The 18,616-nt window shown below is 37.9% G+C and overlaps 1 protein-coding gene and 1 long non-coding RNA gene across 3 annotated transcripts in view; both read right to left on the reverse strand.

The window, feature by feature from the left end:
• The window catches only part of LOC306651732 (uncharacterized protein), a 484,650-nt gene that overhangs the window by 31,189 nt on the left and 434,845 nt on the right, over positions 1-18,616 (reverse strand). The window lies entirely within an intron of this gene.
• On the reverse strand, positions 5,048-17,775 carry LOC306651734. Of its 2 annotated transcripts, XR_013761195.1 has the most exons (5): positions 17,711-17,775; positions 13,783-13,896; positions 11,291-11,355; positions 8,776-8,878; positions 5,048-6,124 (listed from the first exon to the last, which is right to left on the reverse strand). It is a non-coding gene; the product is annotated as an uncharacterized lncRNA (long non-coding RNA). The 2 variants fall into 2 exon arrangements; XR_013761194.1 differs by lacking the exon at positions 11,291-11,355.

Below are 18,616 nucleotides of genomic sequence, written 5' to 3' on the forward strand. Positions count from 1 at the left end.
TGCAGAGGAAAGAATTTGAAGGCTCAAGGAGATTGGTTTGAAGTCTTTAGGAGAATGGATTTGTCATTTGAGAAGTCCTTACCCAGTCTCCTAGGGTCCAGAAGACATACGTTTCACAACAACTGTAAGAAATAAACTTACTAGGGGGGCCTCAGCAGACTTGAAGATTTCAATCATTATTCTTCTCTGTAGTCTAGATCTTCCAAGGAGAACTACAATCACTAAACTGGAAAAGTTAAAGGCAATGGATCCCAGGATGGCAGAGGCCAAGGGACAACACTTAACCAGATGAGCAAATAATTCTGTGAGCCAATTTCTTATTTTAAAAATTATATAGATCCAGACATGATGTCACACACCTGTAATCTCAGCAACTGGGGAGACTAAGGCAGGAAGATTGCAAGTTTGAGGCCAACCTCAGCAATTTCACAAGTCCCTAAGCAATTTAGCAAGACCCTATCTCAAAATAAAAAATAGAAAGGTCTGGGGATGTGACTCAATGGTAAAGTGGCCCTGGGTTCAATCCTCAGTACAAAAAATAAATTTATATATATGCTGTTTCTCTTGAGAACCCTAATGTAATTCAAATAACCAGAATGAGGTACCCAAATTGTGCTGTAAATAATGCATAATTTTCCAATGAAGCACAAAAAAATTTCCCTACAATAATTATGATTTATTTAAGAAATAATGCTATGGTTGAATGCTTTGTGCCCCCCAAAATAAACTAAATCCCCAATGTACAGTGTTAAGAGTTCATGGCCTTTGCGAGTTGATTAGCTTATGAGGACTCTGTCCTCATGAATGGGATTAATAAATTTATAAAAGAGTCTTGATGGAGCTCTTGGGCCCTTTCTACTATGTGAAGATCCAGCAAGAAGGTGTCATCTTCAAAGCAAGAAATAAGCCTTCACCAAGCACCAAGTCTAACAGAAGCTTGATTTTGGATTTCCCCACCTTCCAGAACTGCGAGCAATCTCTGTTAAGTTTATGTTATCCATTCTAGGACATTTGTTAGAGCAGCCAGAATGGAATAAGACTCAACTCTTGGTCTTTTTACACCAGTACTGTTTGGCTTTATCCAATATCCCCACTAGAGGGAAGCATTTGCCTAGATTATCACAGACGTTTTATATCTAGAGATTTCTATAACCTTGCGTTTTGTAAAACTGAAATAAAAGGATATGCTTTTTTATTCCAAAAGAACCCTTTATTTGACACTCTGCCCTTTCATATACATTCCTGTTAAGTTTCCATGCTACTACAAGATCAATTTAGGCTTCAAAAGACAGGAATGAAAGAATGTCTTCCTATCTTTACCCAGGATTAAATAAAGCAGCTCATTTCACAGTGGCATTGATGTTGAGAGGTTATTCTTTGGGGTGGGGCCCAGGTTTCTGAACAAGGCCCTCAGCCCCCGGGGCTTTGGAGGGGCAATAAGACCCTTTGGGGAAAAAATGAACTTGTTTTCTGGTTTGCCATATATTAAAACATTAGGTACCCTCATCCAACATAGTTGCCAATAGGGGGTGTCCTTGAAGCAGATGTAGTGGGGTGTTCCTTTCTGTGTAACAGGGCAGCAGGGTTTCTGGACTGGGCCTGAGGGGTACTTCAAGGGACCCTTGGGAAATGATGATGTGGCCTACTATTTACCCCTTTTGAGATGAGCCAATTGACAGAAGCTTCTCTTTTTTTTGTTTGGTTTCTGTGTTATCTGGGATTGAATCCAGGGCTTCACACTGGCTAGGCAAGGGTTTTACCACTGAGTTACATCCCTAGTCCTCTGACTGGAATTTCTAAAAGCCTACAATCCATAATATGTTAAAAGACCCTACTGGATTCAGTGTGAAGTTTCTGAGGCCAGGACCCCCAGTTATCTCACACAAAGTGAATAAATATGGCAGGTAGAACTGGGTCAAGTGGCACATACCAGTACTCTCAGCTACTCAGGAGGCTGAGACAGAAGAACACTTGGGCCCAAGGGTTCAAGGCCTGCCTGGGCAACATAGCAAAACACTTCTCTGTAAAAACAACAACAACAAATGGGCATAGAAACTCACTCCAATGTTGAGTTCAAAGATATCCCTCCCCCTCACTGAAGAGAGGCTGAAGCACAGCCTCTGCTTATTTGGATTTTTATGGCCTGGCACAGAGCCTACTACAGTCTACTTATGGGGAATCTTGGGTGGAGTGGCCTATCCAGATAAGGCACCCCTGTAAACAAGAACTGGGCATCAGGGTGCTGGGTCCATTCATGGTGAGCAACCACAGCAATATGACCTAAAGCAGTTTGCACTGTACCTGAATTCTCAATGAAATGTAGGAAAGCAACTAGGAATTTGGTGGTGCTCCCTTTTGGAAGTTCTCTTGTAATCCATGGCTTAGTGTAGACTCCTCTGGGTTGGAAAGAGGGGTTCATTGGGATTGTGATGTTTGTAAAATTTATAGACCCACTAAACCATTATAATTTTGTGTAATAAAAGATGGGCCTCCTCCAAGGTGGTACCTTTACAGAGGGTCTTGGCAGTAATAACAGCTATGGAGCAACAAAGGGAAGGGGTGTTCTTGTACTCATCATTGGGCTGAGTTTCTATCCCCATCTTTATCCACATTGCAAGTACTTAATCGGCCTCCCTTGTAGGATAGCTCTGGGGGTCCTAGCCTCAGAAAATTTGCACTGAGTCCAGTAGGACTGTTAACAGATTATGGATTTTAGAATCTTTAGAAATTCCTGTCAGTTGGTGCAGCTCATCAGGGGTAAGCTGTAGTTCTGAACCAACCAGTTGTCTCCCTTTTGGTCTTTCTATTGGACAAAAATTTTGAGGAAATTTTGTTTTTCAACCATTGATTTCTATTCCCCATCTCTGTCTCCTTATGTCCCCCTGATGATTTAACCTTTCTAACGGTTAATAAAATTTAGGGATTCTCTCTATGTTTGCCCACCTCCTAGGCAGCCACTTTCCTTTCCAGGGTATACTAGTTGACTTCTAAGTGAGTGGAGTCTGCATCCATCAAGACTTACCTAGTCCAATTAGGAGCATCATCAGAGTCAAATATCATTGCTAGACCCTAGAAGTGCTGGGTTGCTTTGCTCTCTTCAGGAGAACTTATTCTGTTAATGGCAACAGCAACACTTTAATAGAGACACTGTAAGTAGACTTGCTTCAAGAGGAGGGGGTCCCTCCACAGATTGGGTCAAGAAGAGCCAAGGAGGGTGAATCAGATCATAAGATTACTTCTTCCACCCCAGGTAATACTAAAGGCTAAAGGTTTTGAGGACATAATTTCTGTAGCAAGGGAAGAGGAAGACTTCCCCTTGTGACCACTAGTGAAGAGGTCATATCCAAACTATGTACACCCTAACCCCAACAAGGGGAATAAACTTATAAACAAAAATCAATGGTGCTGCTCAAAGGGAAATATGATGAAGGCCTACAGTCTCTATGTTTTGACTTCCTCTTACTTCTGCCCTCTTCATCCCTCCACCCTCTGGGTTATTGAGGGTCTAACTCCTGGCCTGTGGTGCCAAAGAACTTGATAACCCAAACTAAAGGCTAAAATATCTCCTTCCCCTCCCCTCCCAAGACCCCTAAGGAAGTTGGCAAAGTGTCAAAGAAATGTAAATCTCTATCCAGGGTCCCTGAGCTCTGTTGAAAGCAGCAGTTCATCAATATGTTAACACCCTAGTCTCACTCTTGGTAAGGGTTGGGGCCTTGCCAAATGATCCTACCACCAATGCTCTACTAGGGGATGATCCAAACCCAGATGAGGTCAATTGGGACACTGTAAGAGGGTGTTGGTTGCTTACTGTCAAACAGGAAGAAGTCAGAGGCCACCACTTACAAGAAGGGTCACTTGGTAACATCAGGAGGTCATCAGGTAAACATTCAAAGAAAGAAGGAAAAAAATTAGCCACCAACAAATTTTCCTTTGAAAAAAAAAAAGATGGACAGATGTGGTGGCCTGCACCTGTAATCCCAGCTACTGGGGAGGCTAAGGCAGGAGAATCACTTGAGTCCAGAAATTCAAGTCAGTCTAGGCAGCATACATGCTGGGTAGTGGGGAGGTCACCCTTCCCCCAGACTCCTTGACTACCTGGAAAACCCTTTGGAATTAACTCCGTGAACAAAAAGGGATTTCAGAGACTATGCAAATGGCCATCATACATGAGAGAGGTTAATGGAAAGTTACTGCTTTCTATCTCTTTGACAGAACGTTCCTAAGAACGTACAGGATCCAAAAACCAATGCATTTCAAACTTCACTCTCAGCACTAGAGGCTCTAGTCAACAAATGATCTTACCTTCATGTTTATTATAAACTAACATGTATGCTCAACTAGTGGGTGAAGAGAGGGAGCGGGGGAGAGGGAGAAAGAGAGAGACTGACCCATAGGCCAATATTTTATTGGGAATTACCTAAGTAGGTTTCCTGGGGAGTGTCTTAATTACTGTATTTAAAGGAATGAAGCACAAATTCTGTGGGGTCATACTATAATTGAGTAGTGGTCACTATGGCATATATGCACAGTCCACATGGAGTATGGGGTCAGAGGGGTGAGTCAAGAAGATTATAATCTGTCTTATAGGAAGCTGGCTACCAGGATGCAGTTTATGAGGCAAATATCTATATCAACCATACTAGAAACTAGGAGGAAATATAATATTGAAAACTGTATCAAGGATGATGAAGCCCTGTTTCTGGTATAAGAAAGAAACATATTTAAAGTGGATGATGAGGCAGCATAAAATTATAAGAATTCACTATATTTGCTTTCCAAAATCTGTTCCTTATTCTCTAGTTGAAAGGGTGAGGAAACACTACTTTGTCAAGCTTACCCCCCTTTGCCTGCTAGATAACACACCATGTGGAGAAGGGGGATACTGTTTCACAACATCAACTCTGACATATTTGTAATTTTATAATATCAAGGAATTTAAAAGTTAAAAACTCACCTGTTTATGCTTCTCCTGCAGGAAAAAGAATATACAAATGTTCATTATCTTTTAACACCATGAAATGCAGATAAGATAAATTTATTGAGTGGTGTGTAAGCAGGAGACCAGAAATGCATACATGAATTCAAAGCAAAGAGAATATCCTGAGAACTGTACTTAATTAGAACAGATCCCAGAAAGGCTGTCCAGAGAATGAAAATCAATGAAGCACAATGGCGAGGAAATAGAATGTGTTATTACAAATTATACAACAAAGCTACATAAACTGAACTGCCAACATATACGACATTCATTCATGAGATCTTCCTGTTGCCAGGTATAAATATTTAAATGGTAAACTAAACCAAAAAATGAAATTGTCATTCTACTTTCCTTTATAGGAAATATACATGGATGAATCATTTCCCCATGTGGTGGGCTGGGTAAGTAATTTTTTATTAGAAAGTTAGTTCATAGTTAATGGGGACTGTGTTGACCTTTAAAATAAACATTTTTTAAAACACTGATTATAATTAAGCAAAATATACAGGAAAAAGGCACTTTTATGCACCACACCAAAATCCAATTAGGTTTGTGGTAATTCTTTGTGGTTATTTATTAGGGCAGCTCTAGGAAAATGATATAATTGCCCTCATACAACATTATGGATGCCCCTTTGCCTTCTATATGAATCCCATATTCTCCATGGAGTTTCCAATTATTGATATACTATACTAAGAAAAGAATATAAGACAAAGAAAATCAAGTGTTAGCAGTCATATTCTCTAACATTAACCTATACTTGTACACAACTGCAGAGTTATCCACACATGAAAGATCACTAATGACTAGAAAAACACCCTAAACTGTAGTCAAAGTTATGCCTTTGATCAACTAATTCTCAAGTTGTGCAGTTCAAAAATCTGTACATAAAGTTCAAGGTTTATACATTTATTTCAGCTTCATTTCATATGTTAGAACAAGCAACAATTCTGGAGTATGAGGCTCCCCCAACAGAGATGGTGTTAGAAAAGGAGGTCCTCGAACAAAGGTAGTAGTGTTAAGGGTGGTTTCCCATTTATTCCAGGTAAAAAAACTGGACAAAGAGAAACTCCTCTGCCTTCCATCCACCTGTAGATTCAATGAAGGAAATTCTGGAAGCTACGATGAACCTGTGGATCCACATTCCTATAATATAAGTGGTAAGAAACATGTTTGAATTGTTTCAATAATAAACACAATCAGAATACATAACAGTGAATTTTTGTGATTGCTTTTGAGGTTATATGATTTTATTAATTTATCAATATTCAAATAAATAATAGTAAATGCACAAGAATTATATAGATATTTGATAAGCATTTCAAGCTCTGCACAGTAACTATTTCTGCTAAAAATTTAATGCAAGGAAAGTTGGCAACCTCATCAAAGGTGTTATGAACTACTATTCCAAAATAATGAAAAATTAGATTTCATGATAAATAGAAGCAAATACATGTTCTAAGTGGTTTGGGCCCCTTTGATTAGTTGATTCAAATTTGGAGAATTAATACAAGGGTCATGGGTTTCACCCTCTGGAGGGCAATTAGCTTTGTACAGAGTATGTCTTATTGCACTGTTAACTCAGCCATCTTCTAATACCAATAGTTAACAATAAGAAACAACCATTTGCATAGCAATATATCCTTATCAAAATTTTTATATCTATTATCCCTTTTTGGTCCTTATTATAACTTTATAAAATAGGTAGCAAAAGTAGTTTAATTTCATTTTGTATAGATGGAAACTGAAATTCCTTAAGTTTAAGTAACTGATGGAAGGTCATGAAGTTAGTGTAAGAATTCAATTTTCTTTCTACCTGAATAAATGTTATTTATTATGAGCTGGGGACAAAACCTGGGGAAATGTCCTTATTTGGGGCATAATAAAATGAAAAACAACTTCTCAGAGATGTGAAAAGGGAAGCAAATAGAAAGGAAAAATTAAATCTTAATTGAAGAAAATAATCAAATATAAATATAGTGAAGCAGTGTGAGGCTAGGAGATGGCCACCAGATTAAGTCACCTGGAGTTCACTGTTGATTATTAACACAATTCTTTAGTAGAATGATGGCAACATGGTGAGCAATCACTATGTTGACAATATTACTACTTCTGCTAAAACTCTGCTAGGAAAGTTGGCATCCTCAAAAGCCTTGTTAAACACTATTCCAAAATAATGGAAAATTATAGGGCTGGGGAGGTAGCTCAGTGATAGAGTGCTTGTCCAGCCATGTGCAAGTTTCTGAGTACAATTCCCAATGCCACAATCAATTGAAAAATTAGACTTTTTTTTGGTACCAGGGATTGAACCCAGGGACACTTAACCACTAAGCTACATCCCCAGCCCTTTTTATATTTTATTTTGAGACAGGGTCTTGCTAAGTTGCTTAGGGCCTCACTATATTGCTGAGGCTGGCTTTACTCACCATCCTCCTCCCTCAGCCTTCCGATTTGCTGGGATTACAGGTGTGCGCCACTGTGCCTGGCTCTGAGAAATTAGACTTTATGATAAACATACACAAAAATGCATTCTATATGGCCTGGGCCTTGTATATACAATGTTTTAAGATGTAATGTTCATTTTCTACATATTCCTTCCATATATAAGCTGTCCTGAGGAGAATACTTAAGCAGTTCTGAAGTATAGACCACCTAGTGAAATTTTTAAGTATGCATGGGAGCTTTAGTCAAACAGAATATAAGTGGAAATGTAAAGTTTATAGGTTTGACCTAATGGTAGTCAAAATTACAGAGGTCTACAAAAGCTTTGAGGATCATTTAGATGAGTGAAAGTTTTCTTCATGAAAGGAAATATAGTTGTGATGATTAATTTTATGTGTCAACTTGACTGAGCTGTGGGGTTCCTGGGCATTTTTTTTAAATGAGTGTGTGTGTATATCTCAGATATCTTTGTTTTCTTCCCTCTTATTTCCTTATCAGGTAACTTAAGGTGTACTCACTTTATACTTAAATTCAATACTTAAATACTTAAATCATAGTATTTAAGTATTGTTCATGTTAAATCATGATATTCAAATTATAGAACATTAAGGAAAAGAATAAACATGACTGAAAGACTACCTCCTTTTCATGGTTTTTGTTTATATACAGAATATTTATTCAATGTTAGACAAAATTATGACCTTGTTATTATCTTTATTTGGAAATTAAGTATTAAGTATATGTATATACCTACCAAGTTCATAAGAGGTGGACATGGGATGCTTAATTTTATGTGAACTTGACTTGGCCATTTAATGTCAGGGTATGTGGTCATACATTATTCTGAGTGTTTGTGGATGATATCAACATTTAAACTGGTATATTAAGTAAAGCAGTTGGTTCTCCCTAATGTGGGGTAAATCTCATCCAATTAGTTGAAGGCCTGAATAGAACAAAAATCCAGATTCTCCCCTCATAAGAGAAAAGCCCTCCTGCCTGACTGCCTTCAAATTGGGGCATCAGCTTTTCCCCAGCCTCTGGACTCAAACTGAAACACTGGCTCATTCTGGGTCTAGGCCATGCAAACCTTCAGATGACCTGATATAGAACTAAAGCATCCAGGTTCTCCTAGGCCTCTAGCTTCCTAAATCACATTGCAGATCTTAGCACTTAACCTTAACCTTATCTCAATATGTGTATGTGTGTGTGTTCTCTTAATCATGTAACTTAAGATGCACGACTATATCATAGTATTTAAGTATACAAATCAAATTTGCAGAGTTATTTAAATTTAAATGTAAATTGCCAGAAAGCCCAATTCTGTTCATATATTTCTTTACATCATGTCAGATTACCTGGACTTGGTGTTACAGGAATTCTATTCCAATTTCTTCGATTTCTCTTTCTCTTCTGGCTTCTTTTCTTGCTTTTATATCTCGGCTTTGAATTCTTCATTATCTGCAATAATCATCACCATAAATGAACACTTAATAATGTAGTTTCTAGGGGTTGGAGCTGGAGCTCAGTGGCAGAGCGCTTGCCTAGCAAATGCGAAGCACTGGGTTCCATCCTCAGTACCACATTAAAATAGACAAAATAAAGGCATGCTGTCCATCTATAACTACAAATTTTTTTAAATAATGTAGTTTCCAGAAAACTTTAAACAAAATTATAGGTGAAATAAATAGAACATTTTTTCATTTCATGAATTCCCAGGACTTTAGCCATGACTATTTTCAAGATATTAAGCACCTCTGTAGGAGTGGAGCTACTGCTAGTATTTTAGTAGTAGTAATGAAGAAATATGCCTTGGTCCATAGCAAGGAAACCTATTCTTACACCTGGGGGGTAAATACAATAAAAAGAATAGGTGGATGAAGGAGTTTATCTTAACTATCATGGGCATCGTTACTGGTTTGCTGTTAAAAATTAGATTTTAATAACTGATCTGTTTTTAATGTTATACACCTTATATTTAAGTTAAATAAATTAGAAAATGAAACCTAATAATAAACCATCAAGTAGGTTCAATTTCTCAACTGTATTTAATCTTGAAAAGAGATTGCACTTCTGAAACACTGAATTTAATGCATGTTAATACAAAAGTATTCTATGGAACCCTTAATTATCTAGCAATCAAAGAGCTGCTCCTCAAAATCAGATGTTAGAATGATATATGCCATAATGACATTCTCCTTGAAGCAGCTAACCAAAACACATGTATAAAATGTTATAAGATTAATTTTTCTGTGATTCTAGATTATATTATCCTGAGGGTAACACTGTGTCTTTCCCATATTTGTATCTTGTAAAGTGTCTTACACATAAGACACCTAAGATGTATTTGTTGAATGAATAAATGAAGGTCCTTAATCAACTTACTCCAAAAAACAATGTTATGAGAGGGAATTCAAAGAAGGTACAATGCTGGGCTCTGCTAGAGACCATGTCATGGTAAACATTCTTCTGCAGTGTCCAGCCACAGCTCCTACCTCAACCAAGTCTCTAAACAGTGCAAACAAACCTGAACACTTAGAGAGAACACTGTTTAAGTTCAGTCGAAGAGAGATATTGTTAACATCTTACTTGCCCTTGGTTGTCAATGTTACCTTGTGATTCTAGAAGACTATACACAAATCCCAAAGATGTTCCTCCTGTTTATCAGAGTGATAGATCTTTTGAGTATGTGGAACAACAAAAAGTGTTTCCAGCTTTTCAGCACTGGTGAGGCAGGAGAGATCTGGCCCTACCAAGGCTATCAGATCTCATTGTCCTCCTCAGCCTCAGCCTCTCAATAAAATGATTTGATGCCCCTCAAAGTGCTCTTGCTGTTGATTCTCTTCAATATATATCTGACCTTTATAAATTATAAAAGTCTTTCATATCCAAGTCTGAAGGAAGAGTGGGTAAGCAAACTGGTTTATAAGTATCTGGACTCAAATTTGAAATACTTGTTTTATTTATTAATACTGGAGTCCCTGGGAAATATTCCAGGTTAGCTTATCCAAATCTTCTGTACTCTCTTACTGTAAATTTTAAACCCACCTCAGAGCCTTCACGGCCAGTGAATGACCTTGTGTGCTAGTTCACTGAAAAGATGGAGATCCTCCAATGCAAGCTTGTCTGACTGTAGGACTATCTATGTGAAGACTTCGCTGAATATGCACTCCCATCTCCCCTCCTAAAATTAGTTTCTCCTCATGTGCTCTTTGAGCTTCATGCTTACACAAGCATGCTCTCCAGTTTGCTTCTGTAAATGGTTCATTGGTACTTTTGCAAAGAGGCTCACAATTCTAATTTAAATTCAGCTATCCAAAATTTCATTCATTTTCTCTCTGGATTCTATAAAACCTTATGATATCATTTTTCTCTTGTTTGTGGAAGGGTAAGAACAAGGCAACTAACCTAGTTTTCAGCTGGCTAACAGGAAATGACTTGAATCAGAATAACACACGTCTGAACTGTATGAGATGAGGAAGGCCTTAAAATTCACTAATCATATACACTCCTTTTAAGGATGATGAATCTCAGATCCAACGGGTAGAAGTGATTTAAAGCCATAGTCAATGAGTAGCAAAACTGAGATCAGAACTTAGAACTACTGCCAGGCATGGTGATGCACACCTGTAATCCCAGTGATTCGGGAGGCTGAGACAGGAGGATCACAAGTTCAAAGCCAGCCTCAGCAACTTAGGGGGACCTCGTCTCAAAATAAAAATTATAAAGGGTTGTGGATGTGTCTGGGTGATTAAGTACAACTGGGTTCAATTCTTGGTACCAAAAAAATTTTTTGAAATCTTCTAAAAAGAAAGGATATGTGATATTAAAGTATTTGAAAACCAAATATATCTAATACTAATATAGCCTTACCTCTTGAAAATTGTACTCCTTCTTGTTTATGACTTCCTTCAACTTTTGTTAATGCACACAAGACTCTATTGAAAGTTGAAACAATATATATATATATATTAGATAATTTACCATATTTCAGGCTGTAATTTTTTTCAGCACTGAGGACTGAATCCAGGGGTGCTGCTCTAACATTAGTTATAGCTCCAACCTTTTTTATCTTTTTTGTTTTAAAACAGGACCTTGCTAAGTCACTGAAGTTGGCCTCAAACTCATGATCCTCCTGCCTCAGCCTCCTAAGTTGCTGGGATTACAAGTGTGCACCACTGCACTCAAGAGGCTGAGGCAGGAGGATTTCAAGTTCAAGATCAGCTTCAGCAACTTGGCAAGGCCCTAAGCAATTAAGGGAGACCCTGTCTTAAAATAAAATATAAAAGGGGCTGGGGATGTGGCTCAGTGGTTAAGTGCCCCTGGGTTCAATCCCTGGTATAAAAATAAAACAAAAAACAAAACCTGATTAGCTAGGGCAAAGTAGCTAAGGAGGAAAACTGAGTGATGATGGCAAAATATAACCAGATCTTGTTGATTGTTGGCCGTGGTGGGTCATTTTTTAAATTCTAATTTAAAGGGAAAATACTGGAGAGTTTTAGGCAGGGAACTGATATGATTTGAACAACAGATGACACTAGAATCACATATGTATGAAACTGGAAGAAACACCATGCCCCTTAAAAGTCTGGGTATTCAAAACCAAGAATGGTTTCTTTGAAATTCCTGAATTTTTGTGTGTATGTCAACATGTGCTTTCATAAAAATAAAATTTCCACACCATTTATCAGCTTCTCAAAAAGGTCCTTGGTCAAAATATTTTAAGAAACATTTGACTCTCCTGTTAGTTGAGGAAATTGAAACTAAGAGAAGTAAAATGATTGGCTCAACATCAGAGATGATGTCACAATGGGTTTATAATGCTAACTACCCTCTCTCACCTGGCCCCTTACCTGCCCTTACACTGATGGTTTTGATTAACAGAGAAGAATCATAACGATATGACACACAGTACAAAAGGCCAGTGATGGCTGAACCTTAAGCCAACTAGCCCAAGTCACCAAGAGAGTGTGTGCCAACCTTGTGATCCATAAGAGAGTATAAACCAATATAAAGATTTGAAGGTAGTTTCTTATGACTCCCTCATCAAACTTGACTAAGCTTTCAAAATCATCTACAATAAGTATATACTGACATTAAAACCACAAAATAATGATATATCATAAATAAGTCATTCACTTTGAAAATATTACTTTAAGCTGGTCCTGTGTGTGTGGTCATAATATTTTAAGAAACATTTGATTCTCCATTAGTTGAGGAAATTGAAACTAAGTAAAATGATTGGCTCAACATCAGAGATGATGTCACAATGGGTTTTTTATGCTAACCACCCTTTCTCACCTGGCCCCTTACCTGTCCTTACACTAATGGTTTTGATTAATAGAGCAGAATCATAAGAATATGGCACACAGTACAAAAGGTCAGTGATGGCTGAACCTTAAGCCAACTAACCCAAGTCACCAAGAGAGTGTGTGTCAACCTTGTGATCCATAAGAGTATAAACCAATATAAATATTTGAAGGTAGTTTCTTATGACTCCCTCATCAAACTTGACAAAGCTTTCAAAATCATCTACAATAAGTATATATTGATATTAAAATCACAAAAAAATGATATATCATAAATAAGTCATTCACTTTGAAAATATTACTTTAAGCTGGCCCTGTGTGTGCTATGGAGAAGAGAATATATGATTGGAATTGGACATCTCTAAGTTTCTCCCTTTAAAGACATGACAAATGAGTTCATACTTGATCCCTCACAACAGCTATTTCAGTTAGGTGTAGATAAAACTACTTACCTAGAAGAGAGAGGACATTTCACAAGGGAAGTCTCACATCAGCCTTCAAAGATTTCAATGTAGGATGATAGAAGACCTTTCATCAGCAATCCAGGGGACACATAAGATCACCTCAAATTCTTTCCTAGCTCTAAGGCTTCATATCCGGCTGTAATAAGCCTCTAAAGGTCTTAGGGTACTGAAATGGCCCCGTCTTTCTTTACTCCATGTTGGGCTCTAAGAACAAAGTTATGGTACTGATGGAAGCCTAATGGACACACTATTCCTACCAACCCTCCATGGAACCAGTATAAACTGGATTAAAACATTTCAGAAAGTCTTGCTTCTAAAAATCAAGGTATTCAGCTCTTGTAAAATAATGGTTTTGAGCTTAAACTGCTCAAGGGTGTTGGAACTTACCAAATTAAGTTGATCTTTCCAGTCACACAGAGAAGATTCTCGCCATCATCATAATTAACAGTAATAGCTATTGATTATACATGGACACAATGCCTACACCAATACTAACAAAGGAAATTCAGTGAGAGACCTACCTTTAAAAAGGAGGCTATTGTACAGAAGTGGTACAACAATCAAAACTACAACTGAGAATTGTATTACATACCTATCAGATGCTGTGAAATCAGCATCCAATTTTCATCTGCTTGAAGTGAGTCCAAACCACTGCAGGGTGGCAGTAGCTGTAAATCACACTCTGATGTGTTTACAATACTGTGACCTGAAAAAGAAAACAAGTATTATTAAATACCTAAGCCACAAATACAAACCAATTTTCCAAAGTAGGAATTCAGTATTTTTCAAAAAACTCAGTCTTTTTAAAACTATTTAACAACCATCACCACCACCACCCAGAACCCTGCTTGCCACTACAGACCCTCAGGAGAAATAACCTCAGCCTAGAGATGCTCTGGATTTTATAGCAAGGAGCCCATTGTGATGTAATCCACTGTGACCACTTAGTGACTTCACCCTGTATTCTCCTGGCAGTCAAGTTTGTGGTCAAAGAACAGATCAGCCTTTTCTGCTCCCCTTAAGTCATGTCCCTGAAGTCAATGAAATAGATAGCCTTTTAGCCCTACATCCACAGATACAGAAATGCCCTCCCACTCCTAACTTATTGATCCCAATAATAGTTGCTATCCCTGTACCAAGTGTCAAGCACCTGTTTGGATTTTGTACAGTACTGTTACTAGAGCAGCTGTAAATGATGGGTTGGAGGTACAGCTCAGTGGTAGAGCACTTCCCTAACATTCACGAGACCCTGGGTTTCATCCCTAGCACCACACACACACACAGTAACAACAGCTTACAACCCTGAAGTAAGCCACTTAAGTGAGAGGCTAATGGAAGGATCTGCTTATACATGCGTTCCAAAAAGATTCATTTTTTAGAAACATACACACTTCCTGTGTGTGTCTATAGCCTCACTCTACTGCCAAACAATGACAACAAAATAGTGCTTCTTGTATCAAAATAGGAGGGCAATGCTCTTTATCAATAATAAAGGGGAAATTTTGTAGAAAGCACAGGCAGTGCCTGTCATTGCAACTTTCATCCCCAGATCTCCAACTCTGTTACCTCCCTCAAGTCTTTACTCTGGTGTGGCCTTCTCAGTCAGGTCTTTGATATCTTATAGAGTGTACTGGTATCTTATTGACTCTATTTTCTTAATCTCCCCTACTAGAATTTGAAGCCCATTTGAGCAGTGACTGTTTTGTCTCTTTCATGGTTGTACTTCCAGCATGAAGATATCTCACACATAGTAGGTGCTCAATAAATGTTTGTTAAAGGAATGAATGTCATGTTTGGCAAAAGAAAACCTTAGTGTTGATATCGTTCCCAGAAATGACCCTGTTAACACTACCATATACTTCTTTCAGAATTTCCTTCCACATATTTATACTCTGGTATGAGTTATTAAAAATGAATGCCATATCCCTCAAAAGGTGTTGAATAATTTTACAGTTCTGGAAAAGAATGATCTGATTCTATTCCTACCTGGAGACACACCCAACCAATACTCCCAGTCCTATTTTTTATTTTTGAGATAGGGTCTTGTTGTATTGCCCAGGCTGACCTTGAACTTTCGATCCTCCTGCCCCAGCGTCATAAGTAGCTGGGATTACAGGTGAGTTCCATCATGCCCTGCTAATAATCAACTCTTTCATTCATATTTGTCAGTAATGTATTCAGATTACTACTCTCAACTGTTCTTGTTTACTCTTTATCATGGATACTTTAAAAACGAAGTCAATAAAACAACATATGGAAAATTCCATGTGCCCAGCAACCAGCTTCAACAGTAATGAATATCCATCCAATTATGTTTCATTTGCTATTTTTTACTGGTGTATTTCAAAGTATATTCCAAGTATCATATGACTTTATGCATGAACTCTAAAAAACTATGCAATCCATAGCATATTACAGACTTGGGAAAATAACAAACAAAATACCCTCATGGCATCAAACAAAAATTACAATTATTCTCTAATGGTACATGAAAACACAAATGCCCAATTTCCCTGTTTGAAATAAATATACCTCTTAAATTTTATTTGTACTTATTAGGACCCAAAGAAGTATTACATTTAGTATTGATTCAAATATCTCCCATTCCTCTTTTAATACATAACAGCCCCCTGATTTTCCATTCCTTTGATGAGACACTAGCTTATTATTTGTTCTGTAAATATTCACTTTCTTACATTTCATTGTAGAGTTTTTTACATCCTTGTGCAAAACATGTTCCTTCATGAACAGAAGATCTTGAAGTTCAATCTATGGATTGGTTAAATCGAGGTGCAATTTTGGGCAAGAATAATCAGAGTAGATGCTTTGTATTCCAGTTGCATTATATCACACTCAAAACATATATTTTGTACATTTTTGCTGTACGATATTTTGTACATTTTTGCCACAATATTCTCACATTGATTCACTCATGTTGTGTAATTTCCCATCAATATTTTTCCTAAATGTTATCAAACTTATGTGCTAATTATCTTATTTTTATTATTGATATACAATTCACACACCATATAGTTTGCCCTTGTAAAGTGTAGGCATGTCACTGTTTTTTAGCATGTTCACATGTGCATCCTTACCACAAGCAATTTTAGAACATTTTTTATCACCTCCAAAAGAAAGACTGTATGTATTAGCAGTCATTCCTCATTACTTCCTCTCCTAGCTTTTGGCAACTACTAAACCACTTTTTTGTGTATAGGCTGGGGCTATAGCTCAGTTGGTAGAGTGCTTGCCTCAAAAGCACAAGGCCCTGGGTTCAATCCCCAGCACTGCAAAAAAAAAAAAAAAAAAAAAAAAAAAAAAAAAAGTCTGTGTATAGGTTTGCCTACTCTGGATATTTCATGATGAATGCCATCATGCAATATGCATTCTTTTGTGTGTCTAGTGTCTTTAACATATTATAATATTTTCATGGTTAATTCATGTCGTGTCATGAATCTATCCCTGTTATGACTAAATAATAATTCAAGGTGATTTGTGTGTGGTATTGGGAATCAAATTCAGGACCACTCAGGCAAGTGCTCTACTATTGAGCTACATCCCCAGCCCAAAATAATGTTTCCTGGTATGAACATACCACATTTTGTTAAACATTTATCTGCTGACAAATGTGTTGTTTCTGCTTTGGGGCCTTATGAATAATGCTGCCATAAACATTCGAGTTTTTGTCCACTTTCAATTTTCTTGGTTGTATAACGAGAATTGGGATAATGTGGTAACATGTTAACATTTAATGGAAGCACCAAACTGCTTCCCACAGTGTTTGCATCATTTTTATTTCTCACAGCAGTGTATGAGAATTCCAAAATTTCTCTAAAATCTCAACACACTCGTTGTTTTCTATTCTATTTTATTGTAGCTATCTGATTGGCTGTGAAGTGATATCCACTTATGGTTTTGATTTGTATTTTTTTTTAATATTTTAAGTTGTAGATGGACACAATGCCTTTATTTTTATGTGGTGCTGAGGATCAAACCCAGCGCCTCACACATGCTAGGCAAGCGCTCTACCACTGAGCTACAACCCCATCTCTGATTTGTATTTCTCTCATGACTAGTAATGTTGAGTACCTTTCCTTGTATAGAGAAAGCAAAAGGATTTGCATCCTAGGAGCATTGTACATGTGAATTCACCATGATTCACCTTGGCAAAATTATTTAACCTCTGTGAATCTTTCCTAGCACACTGAGTTAGTTAACTAAATCTGTCAGTGCAGGGAATGGAGACAGAAAAATGGCTTTGACTTGGTTCTTTCTGTAGGGGAATGGCCATTACTTCCTAATGTGAAGGAGGGAAAACAGGGAGAAATTCCAGAAAAGGAGCCCTGAGATTCACAGCCCAGGTCTTTGAGGTTTAATTCCCTGTGTGGGGAGTTGGAAACTCTTTTCCCTTCTTACCTCCTATAAGGTGGAGTTTTAACCTCTTCCCCAACCCACCCCTCACCAGAAGACAGCTGGGATTTATGAGATTTCTTATATTGACCTAAAATGTAAAAAGTTACCTGGCAAGGGTAATAACCTCAAGGCCTTCATTTTCCTCCTTCTCTTGATCTGATCATTTCCACCACTTTTGGAAAGGGTAAGAAAAAAGGAAAGGGTAAGAAAAAATGGCTATGAATTAGAGCTGAGCCCAAGGCTGGAAGTAGCAGTCAGCAGGTGGTCTTGGGGTGCGGGTTTCAGATGCTGATCAGCTGCGGAGTTGGTGGAGAGAGGGATGGAGGCAGGAAGTAAGGAGGAGTTACAGGCAATCAATGCCCAGGTGTGCTGCTTTGGAGGTTGATGCAGAGACTATGGGTTTCTTTAAAAATGGTTACAAAGGACATGAGCATGGACATGAGCAGGTGTGATTCCCGTTTTCTTCTGTAAGGTATCTGCATTTGTGGAAATTATTTTTCTTAAAAAAAAAAAAAATAAATAAAAGGTGGGGAGCCTGGTGCAGTGCCACTGCCCTGTAATTCTAGCCACTCATGAGACTGAGGCAGGAGGATCACAAGTTCCTGACCAGTCCGGGCAACTTAGAGACCACCTGTCTTGAAATTTAAAAGAGAGGGAGGGAAGAAAGGGGCTGGAATATAGCTCAGTGGTAGAACACTTGCCTAGCCTGCACTAAGGCCTGAATTCAATTCCCATTACAGTCTAAAAACAAAAAACAAAACAAAACAAAACAAAAAAAAAATAGTAAAAATCAAGGACTAGTTTGTTCATGGAAATAAAGGAGAGCTCTGTACATAACAGTTCTAACGGACTTTATTTGCATTTCTCCCCTCCCTCCACCACACCCACTCCTCTTAGAGATCAAAGTGCTGGGAGGATACAAGCCCGATTCAACAATCCTCTTAGTGTGGGGGTCATTGTGGGCTATCTTCTGTTTTCTTATATACACTTACAGGTGGAAGAGGAGGTATTCC

This window comes from Sciurus vulgaris, assembly GCF_902686455.1.
Source record: "Sciurus vulgaris genome assembly, chromosome: X".
Lineage (NCBI taxonomy): Eukaryota > Metazoa > Chordata > Mammalia > Rodentia > Sciuridae > Sciurus > Sciurus vulgaris.